The following is a 10,899-nucleotide window of genomic DNA, read 5'->3' as shown; positions in this document are numbered from 1 at the left end:
GTTAGGGTTCCAATCGCTCCTTATGTTTTTTCACATATATTTTTGCTTTGATTGATGCAACCATGGTGATCTGTACGGTTTGTGTATCAATGATGTTACTAATTTAAAAGTATTGTCACTTAATTTCACCTGTTTTTAGCTGATTTATTCTATCTCATCTTCATCTGACTATATCATGTCGTTCTTTTTGAGATATGTTTTTTTAATTTGTTTTATTTTTATTTGCAGGAGGAGGGAACTGGTATTAAACTGATGAAATTTGGGAGTTAATGAAGACAAGGGGTTCAAGATTGCCATGTGGTAGCTTACAAGTAAGGAACTAATGAAAAAAAAAATTCAATGTTATAAGTTAGTAAAATGTTCCCCAGTGAAGTTAACATAAGTTTGGTTAAATATGCTCTTCCTTTTTCTATGTGACGGGTCTCTATGTTCATGAAGAAACCTATAAATTGGAGGTTTGGCTGCATAATTTTATAATCAATCCATTTTTTTTTGTTATTTCCCAGATAACTTTGGAAATTTAATGTTGTTTGCTACTTTTAATTTCAGGTTTCCACTGTTGAGAGAACGGCTAGAAAAAATGAAATTAAAACACGGTACTTTTTTCAGAAACACTTGATGAAAATGGTCCTGATATAACATTTCATATTCATGTTTTTTTGAAAAATATCAGAACCTACCTTTGTCGTTGATTTTTTTCAAAATACACAAATTTAACATTATACTCTCGAAAGCACCATTATATATCATTCCATGTGTGACACAAGTCAAATTTTGGTCAAAAATAAATTGATCAATAATCGTAATTGGGATGAACCAAGTGGTAGAGTTTGTAACAAGGTTTCCAAAAATATAAAGAACACTGAAATCCGAGTTATAACGAAGAAGTTATGACCAATCGAAAATCCGCGACAAAACCGGCAAAACACTGTTCAGTGTAAAAAGTGAATTTTCGATAAAAGACTTTTTAGCCTTAACAATCTAAATGAAAGTTATAGAATATCTTAAACCGAGAACGTTCATAAAAAGAACGTCAAAATCTAACTTCGTATAAGGAAGTTATGATTTTTCTAAGTTTCGGTTTAGCAGTAGACAACTAAAAATTCGAAATATAAATCGATCGATATTTAGCCGACGCAACTTAAACGAGAATCAAAGGTCTCGTCAAAAGTATCACAACGATAAAAAGACAGACGAAAACGGACGTCGGATGAAGAAGTTATGAATTTTTAACGGATTTCCTGTCCCGGTCTGTTAAAAATAATAATATTAAAAATAATGTCAAAATCAGCCGACGAAGTGTAAACGAAAGTCGTAGAGTATAATTTTACCTACGCGGGTATATAAAGAACGCCAAAAACGGAGCTCGTATGCGAAAGTTATGAATTTCGCAAGTTTTTGGCACAAAAATCAAGAAAATGTTGAAAACCGGGAAATTTCGCATGGACCATCTTCGGACACGTCACCTCGTATGCGAGGCCTCCACGTGTCTTCTTCTGATTGGACCGCAGCCTCGCGTGTCACCCGCTGATTGGTCCGAAGTCGTCATGGCGCCTCCTAATTGGACCGAAGTCCGGTCCTCTCCTGGCCCGACACGCATCCGAGGATGCCACCCTCCTCGCTTCGCCTTCTGACACGTGTCTGCTGACTCGCCTTCGCATCTACCAGCTGTCCGAACCGAAGCCACCGCCTCGCCACCTGTCCGAGACACGTGTCTCCTTCCCTCTGTTTCGGATCCGAGGCTTCGGACTATAAATAGCCCGCGAGACCCTCATGATTTTTACACTTTTCACCCCATTTTTGGTCCCTTTTCACCCTTTCAGTTCCATAACCTCACAAACAACCCCCAATGCCCCGGTATCGTGTCTAAAACCCGAAGCAAGCCCCGGAGCCCCGGAATATTTGAGTCGGTTTCTAGTCAAACAAACTCCTTTCCGGGAAACGAAACGCTGCCCGAATCACCACTTATCAAAGTGAGTTCATACCCCTATAATATATCTTTTTAAATGGTTTTATATGCTTTTTAGGGGGGGGGGGGATACAAGTTTAACACAATAATAAATTGTGTTAATAACTGTATATGATAATAATCACACAAAGGGTTTCCGTATGCTTTTAAGAATTACCAAATACTTTCAAAATGACTTAAAGCCATGTTAAATCTTTAAAGTCATGTAAACTCCGTTAAATTCTTTGAAATTTTTTTTATAAACTATTTCAAATTATAAATGACAAAATCATGTTTATATATGTATAAATATATAAATAAGATTTGAAGGACTTAGGACTAATGAATTATCTTATTTTCTTTTCCTTGTTTGGATGTGAAATTAAGGTTGTATTATTTGTCCGAAGGTCGTTTCCTTCTTAATTATATATATATATATATATATATATATATATATATATATATATATATATATATATATATATATATATATATATGAGTATAAAAGGTTACTCCTTTTGGTATCATTACCTTTGTATCAGGCTGAGCAAAGGTGTTCATCCATAAGAAATCATGCTAATCAGATAGAACATATAAATTATAATAGGTATAATTTATGATTCAAAACTAAATATACAAGTATGATTCACGACTGTATACTTTCCAAGGAAATTACCAAAATTCATTCAACTATACCACGATATGTATAATACCTTTAATATATGAACAAACATATTAAAGAAGTAAAGATACATCATACGGGGTTTGCATTAACAAAGGTACTATACAGAGTACCAGGGTTAGCAAACACGGGGTAATAATACATCATATCGGGTTTGCATTAACAAAGGTACCATACAGAGTACCAAAGATAGCAATCACGGGGTAATAATACATCATACCAGGTTTGCATTAACAAATGTACGATACAGAGTACCAGTGTTAGCAAACACGGGGTAATAATACATCATACCGGGTTTGCATTAACAAAGGTACGATACATAGTACCAGAGTTAGCAATCACAGGGTAATAATACATCATACCGGGTTTGCATTAACAAAGGTACGATACAGAGTACCAGGGTTAGCAATCACGGGGTAATAATACATCGTAAATCTCGTTGAAACAATAAATTTGTGAGACCCTTCACGGTGTACTTATCTAAGTACGACTTTTAAGTCCTGACCTATTAACCAGAATCTCTTGTAGGGAGAGCGTGAATTTGTGTATAGATCTATATAGGACTGACAATCCCGCACCACTACTGTTCGCTACAGTTTGGCCGGCAGGCCTAGGGTGTCAAATATCATACCATTCCGACGCCTGAAGAACGTCGCCGCAGGCATATCAGTCATATTAGTATGGTTAATAGAACTCACATGGATAAAACAACGAGTGAATTACTAAGTAATATACTTCTCTTAAAACAGTAAGAAAAGATAATTACATCCCGACCAAATATACCTTCTGTAGTTTTTACTTACAGTAAAAACCATGTATCATGAAATCAAGTATGGTAAATATACTTGTACTTCTGGTTTTGAACATTTAAAACCACAAGGCAGTATTCGGGATAATACAATATTTTCCAAGATTAATACTAAGGTTTTTACTATAGAACAAATATAACTAAGAATACTCTTTCAAAAGAAACAGTTTATGGGGTTAAACCACTTATACAAAGGAAACGGTTTATGGGATTAAACCACTTTTACAAATGAAACGGTTTATGGGTTTAAACCACTTTCACAAATGAAACGGTTTAGGGAATTAAACTACTTATCAAATGAAACTTGGTCATTCAATCTCTTTAAACTAGTATAACATAAAAGACCTTTAGTGGTTAATTCTATAATTCCTAGTTTTTACATCAGAGTTATACATAAGTAATATCCGATTGACAGTGAAATGTGTGACTTCCGCCTTACTTCCTGTTCCTTGTTTGGTTGTGGGCTTAGGGCAGATACACCCATTTAACTGTCCATTCGATATTGGGTTATATATAATCAGTATAAACTAAGTAATTACAGAGGGAAACTATTGAGGTTATCAGTTAATCACCTCAGGAAATATAGGATTTCCTGGAGAAACCAGTGAACTTATCCAAAGAACTTAGGGTATACTTAACAAAACTAAATACTTATGAACTCACCAGCTTAAATGCTGATCTACTCTTTCCAAATAACTTGTATTCTCAGGAATCCAGTAGACATGTACACTCCCGAAGCTTTTGAGAAGACTACCTAGTACCGTACTACGACTCTTGTCTGTACCTACTTTGGTGTTTGAATATGTAATGTTTAAACACTTCTGTAAAACTTATACATATTAATGCAATGGTTGTTTGTACTTTGATTACTATATTGCATGTGTTGTGATACTTACCTGAAGTCCTCCGCCCCCGAACGTTTCCGCCGTTCTGGTTTGGGGGTGTGACACCATGCTACCATTTTGCTTTCATTTTTCTAAATACCATGTTTACATACCATTGCATCATAATTTTTTAAATCTAGCCGAATATAGCATTGTACTTTGATTTTATTTAAACATCATTGATATAGCAATGTATTTAATCCCATTTTGGAAAATATATAGAAATCTAGCATTTTATCTTCACTTTTTTCGAAACCATCATAATATAACATTGCATTTTTATTTTTTTTTTAAATATACCTAAATATAACCTTGTAATAATGAAATTTAGCAGTGTACTTTCTTTCTTTTAGAGCATGCAAACATCAAAGATTGTATTTTGATTTTAGTCCTTGAAACAAAATAGCGCTCACTTAGATCATCACCTATAATTTTGGTTAAGGTGCTCTTTATGTGTTTATTTCTGTAGTATTTTGGCTTCTTTTTAATAACAATTGTTGGTTTTTTATGATTATTTTTGAAGGATTTCAAGAAGAAACATAGAAGCTGCATGGTAGGGAAGCCAATTTCAAGAAGAGGGAAGAGGTACTTAATAAATTTTGTCTACATATATGTTTATCATAATGTAAATATATATTTAAATTGGTAATCATTCATAATAGTTATTACATGAGTAGTGAGCAAACCAATAACCGAAAAATTACATTTTTTTAACAAATGCGCAAAAATCTACAAATACACGAATAATTCACTGTAATTATTAGATTAATAATATAATAGTTTAGCACATACTAATCCCCATTTTTCTTAGATGTTTATCTGTTTTGGTTAGGATATTTGAGGCCCAACTTTTTATTTTTTTGACTTTTTATTTTTAATGTTTGCAAGGTTTTAAAACCACACTCCAGATTTGATATCCAAAAAATATTCTTGAATGTGTTGGATCTTGCTAGAGTTATAGAGGATGTGTCTTCTGTTAAATGTATTTTCATAAGTGATTCCATGGTGTATTTTGACCTTCTTTATCTGTGATGATTGCTCATTCATCAAATGGCATAAACATATTATGATTATTGTATTAAAGGCGGTGTATTAACTAGCTTACCATCTCATGCTATAAGTGGGTATATTAATTTCTCAAAACATCTGTATTTATATTCTAAAATAGCAATGAATTTTAAATTTAAACCTTCCATAGCAAAGCGAGGGTTCCTTTCTAGTTATTATTATTATTATTTTGATTATTTTGATTAATATTAATATTATTATTATTTTGATTATTATTATTATTATTATTTTGATTATTTTGATTAATATTAATATTATTATTATTTTGATTATTATTATTATTATTATTATTATTATTTTGATTAATATTAATATTAATATTATTATTATTATTATTATTTTGATTATTTTGATTAATAGTAATATTATTATTATTTTGATTATTATTATTATTATTATTATTATTATTATTTTGATTATTTTTATTAAGATTAATATTATTATTATTATTTTGATTATTATTATTATTATTATTATTATTATTATTATTATTATTTTGAATAATATTAATATTATTATTATTTTGATTATTATTACTACTACTACTATTATTATTATTATTATTATTATTATTATTATTTTGATTAATATTAATATTTTTATTATTTTTATTATTTTTATTATTTTGATTATTTTGATTATTATTATTTTGATTATTATTATTATTATTATTATTATTATTATTATATACATTTTTAAATACATAAAAATATTATTAACAGTATAAAATACATATAAACCCAAAATATGTTTTTAAAATGTATAAATAGATATACACATATTTTTAGAATATGTAAATACATATAAATATGTATACAAATAATTTTAAAATACAAAAAATATCATAAATGGCCCCTGTGGTTTCTCCACATCTTAAGTTTAGCTTCTAGGGATCAAAAATTTCATAGATGGTCCTTGTGCTTTCAAAACATTTGATGTTTGGTCTTTTTTGCTAACTCTGTTAGCTTTTGGTCGTTAACTATTAGTTGATTATAATATTCGGAGGGCATTTTCATCATTCACTACCACAGTGACCATTTATGGTGTTTTGCAAAATAAATAAATAAATAAATAAATAAAAAACAAAAGAATTGGACCACCTACCCATCCCCACCGGTTCCCTCCCACCCCCTTTTGTTTTTTTTTTCTCTCTCCCATAAGCACTTAACCTAAAAAAACTCCACCCATCTTCTTCTTCAAGTTCATTACTACATCTAAAGATCGGTGAAGAACTATGAATCACATCTCCCCCACCATACCCACGTCCCCTCTCAATCGTATCTTCCCCCTTATTTTTTTTCTTTCTCCGACGAGACCATCTTCCGCCTCTGGCCAAGCCTCCACCGGTATCAGTCGACTTGTAGGTGTGTGTGTGTGTGTTTTCTCTCTAGTCGGCTCAAGAACTCAAGAAGAATCAATATATATCTATTTGTTTTGAATTTGTAGGTACGATTTTAGAGAAAAATAAAAACTAATAAAAAAATGGGGGAGGGAACGTGTGTTGGTTGTTCAATGATTCTTTCACGCAGGAATCAATATGTAACATCCCAAAATTTTCGATAAAATTTTCATTTTTAAATTCATTTCAATCATACAATAATCATATTAAAACAGTCGAGAGTAAATCATAATCATATATTATTCGAGTACAAAATCGCAAAATCACGTGATGCGGAAAATCATAGGTGGATGCATTGCGATCAGGTCGGACCCTTCCCTTTCGAGCTGGAAGTACCTTAAACATAAATTGAAAACCGTAAGCACAAAGCTTAGTGAATTTCCCCCAAAATACCCCATACCATACAAACATACAGTCAAGCATATCTGGGTGCTTGCATTCCCTTTCGGTCTATTTCAATCGGCTACTGTCAAGCATATTTGGGTGTTTGCATTCCCCTTCGGTCTATTTAAACCGGCTACTGTCAAGCATATTTGGGTGCTTACATTCCCTTTCGGTCTATTTCAACCGGATACTGTTAAGCATATATGGGTGCTTGCAATCCCCTTCGGTCTATTTCAACCGGATACTGTCAAGCATATATGGGTGCTTGCAATCCCCTTCGGTCTATTTCAACTGGATACCGGGTCTATTTCACCGCCTACCACTACCACATAATATCATAACAAAAGAATCACAAAGACATCAAACAAATACATGCATAACAGATGATTATCACGGAGACCATCATCACACTACAAGCATAAACTAGTGGGCTGACATTGGTGCCTTCGACCCACAGATACAGTGAAGGAAACTCACCTGAATCGCAAAGCCGACTTCATCTAACTGCTCTCCTGCCAAAATACGGGTGCTCGACACCTCCTATTAATCCACACAAGGTAAACCATAAGTCTACCTTCTAAAAACATACTCTTGACCCAAAGTCAAACCAAGTCAAAAGTCAACGATCAAAGTCAAAGTCAACAACCCAAATTCAACTTGTCCATTCTCACGTCGTGACCAATCCTTTGTCACGTCGTGAGATCTCATTCAGTCCGATTCTAACACATCTCGACTCACCTTGGCCAACTCAGTCAATAAAAGTCAACTGAGCTGCCCTCATGTCGTGAGCTCCAAGAAGATGACCAGAAACGGGGTCATTCAACCCTCACGTCGTGATACCCCATGTCTCACGTCGTGAGACCAGTCTGAAGCACAAAGTCCATCTTTTAAGTCCTTAATCCATTAAGCCTTGCACTCCAACTTTCCAGAAGGCCTTATAACTTCTTAATAAACAAAAAGGTCGATGCTTTTAAGACATAGATGTCCAATACATGTCTAGATCTCATTTAGGTCCAAAGTTGAAAAAAAAGGCATCCAAATTTCATTCAAGGTTCCAAAACTCAACCATTCTCTAGATCTGAACTCCAAGACATCCCTACGACCCTCATAACCCATAAAGTTGCCAACTTTATGGTTTCTATTCATTCAAACATGCACATCCAAGAAGAAAAGTGGGACAAAACTTAGATCTAGCCTTGTATAACCATAAAGGTAGGAGCTTTATTACTTACAATGGTCCAGAACAATGCAAGGTGATGTTGATGATGATTCTTTTGCAAGCCACAACACAAGACCAACTTCTTCTTCTTCTTTCTTCCTTCTTCCAAACCAAGAAAATCTTCAAAACCACCAAATATCAAGCAATGATGGGCTCTAGGGTTTTTCTGAGGTGAAAGAGGGTTTGATGCTGATAAGAAACCCTAAAATAGGGTTAGAGATGCTTAAATACGAAGGAAACCCTAAAAATCATGGGCTTGGGCTGCACCGCTCCTCACATCGCGAGCTCAGTCCCGGACAAAATCTTCATGCAACCCATCTCACGTCTCGAGACTCTATGCGTCATGTCGTGAGGACCCTTTTTCACCAAAATCCAACCTTTTGACTCCTCGAAACCCTAATTCGTTTCGTCCTGGAAAAATGTGTGTTACAACTCTCCCCCACTTAAATTATATTTTGTCCTCAAAATCAATCCTTACTACCTTCCAGAAACGCCAAACACCCAGGGCGTTACTCCCACAACCCCACTAGCGCTAACCACTAGAGAATAACCATTACTACTCTGCCCACAATCCGAAATCCTAAAGCCTTGTCTGACTTCCTGACAGGCAGCCCACTATGAATCACTGTCAATTCCACTCCACTTTGTAATCCAAAACGATTATAACCCTTCTAACCCTTTTTGTTTCCATTGGAAAACATAATCCCTGACCATTTATTGCTGCTGAAATCTTTTCACTTGGCAAAAAGGTTTAGATAATCCTTCAACTAAAAGACTCATCTTTACAACGGTTAGACTCAGATGAGAGCTACACAGTAGAGTCAAATCAATTACTCTGAGATTATTTAACCTACGCAGCATGTCTTAAAATACTCACTTAATAACGAGGCGACTCCTAATACAAGTCCCAAACACTAGTACCACCTTCGGTTCATCTTTTTGCCCCATAATTACATTTCTGATGCAACCGAGGCCTCCCAGGTCTCTTACTTACCTACTAATTTAACTGATATACTGGATTTCCAATTGGTTGATGAGGTTGACAGGCTCACACAATCTCACCACACGACTCCTCAACGAAGGTCTATATGGCAAGAGCTATCCAAGCTTGCATGCCTTTGTGGCTCCAACAACCCTCCTCGACTAACCAAGGATAGCATAACCAACCATTCCTCACTGATGAATTATTCATTTGAGATCAAGGGTGAATCCCAACGCAAATCTCAACTCCCCTGCGTCAACCGAGAACATAATTCCTATCCCGAAATCCAAAGATTTACACTTGCATTCTGTTCGAAATCCTTCGATTCTTGGGCGACCTTTCACTGACCTGAAAAATACAAAATCCTCAACACACCACAGAGGCTGACAGTCTCACACCTAGTCCCTTTGCAAGTCTTCGAATAAGAGTCCAACTAATAAGGGCTACTCAAGTCTGATCACCACACATATGCCAACCAATGACCCCAGAGTCATCTCACTCTAAACACGACCCGATACCTTGCTCAAGCCGATCCTACCGGATCACACCTATACAACTCAATCAAATGGGCCCCATATTGCCTCAGATCTAACAATCCTCATACTACTCAAGGAGTGGTTCTCCATTAATACCATCTGCCTCGAACCAAGCGTGCATTGATCTTTCCTCAGTCCAACTGACCACTCGAACCTAGGCCTACCTCATACCGTTGAATGTTATGACTACATCGCAGACTTACAACACTTCCCCAATAGCCTATCATCCTTGTGTATGCTACGGCTACCCCGCAGTCTTACCAAACTTCCATACTACCATGGATCCACCCATGGTCTTATCTGTTGGGTTTTGAGCATTCTAACACTCCTATGGTGTACATGCAACCCTATAAACCTTGGATCTATGTTTTCTCTATTATACATGCAAATATTAACTATTCCAAGGTTTCATCCTAACTAGCATATTATGAAGCACCTATACTACAAAGTTCTAGTTAGATGACATACCTTTTGATGTAGCTTGATGTCTTCAAGCTTTAAGAGCTTAGCCCCAATAGTGTGGAAGACTCAAATGGAATCACAAATCACCAAAACACATTGGAAGAACTTGAGAGAATATGTATGCACACTAAAATCGGCCCACTCTTATTTTCACACACTTGTGCCAATTTTGTGAGGACCCCTTTATATATTATGGAGGATTAGGGTTACATCCATGTAAACCCTAATACCCATGACCTTTCATTTACATAGGATCCATGGGTTAAAAGCTCCATGGACCATCCATGAAAGCTTAACCCAACCTAAATGAACTTGGCCCATTCCATATATATAAGAGTCCATATTTAATTAGTTCTTTTTGATCACTTAATTAATTCTAAATTAATTCTTGATCAATACTAATTAAATAATATGATTCCATATTAATATATTATAACTTATAATATATTAATATAAATCATAAATATACTATTCTCAAAAGACTATCCATATAAATTGTGCCGGTGAAGTACAACCCAAATGGACCA

The sequence above is a fragment of the Lactuca virosa genome, chromosome 2, assembly GCF_052849685.1.
Source record: "Lactuca virosa cultivar CGN04683 chromosome 2, Lactuca_virosa_CGN04683_v6, whole genome shotgun sequence".
NCBI lineage: Eukaryota > Viridiplantae > Streptophyta > Magnoliopsida > Asterales > Asteraceae > Lactuca > Lactuca virosa.
The sequence above is the reverse complement of the archived record's forward strand: the minus strand, read 5'-3'. Positions refer to the sequence as shown.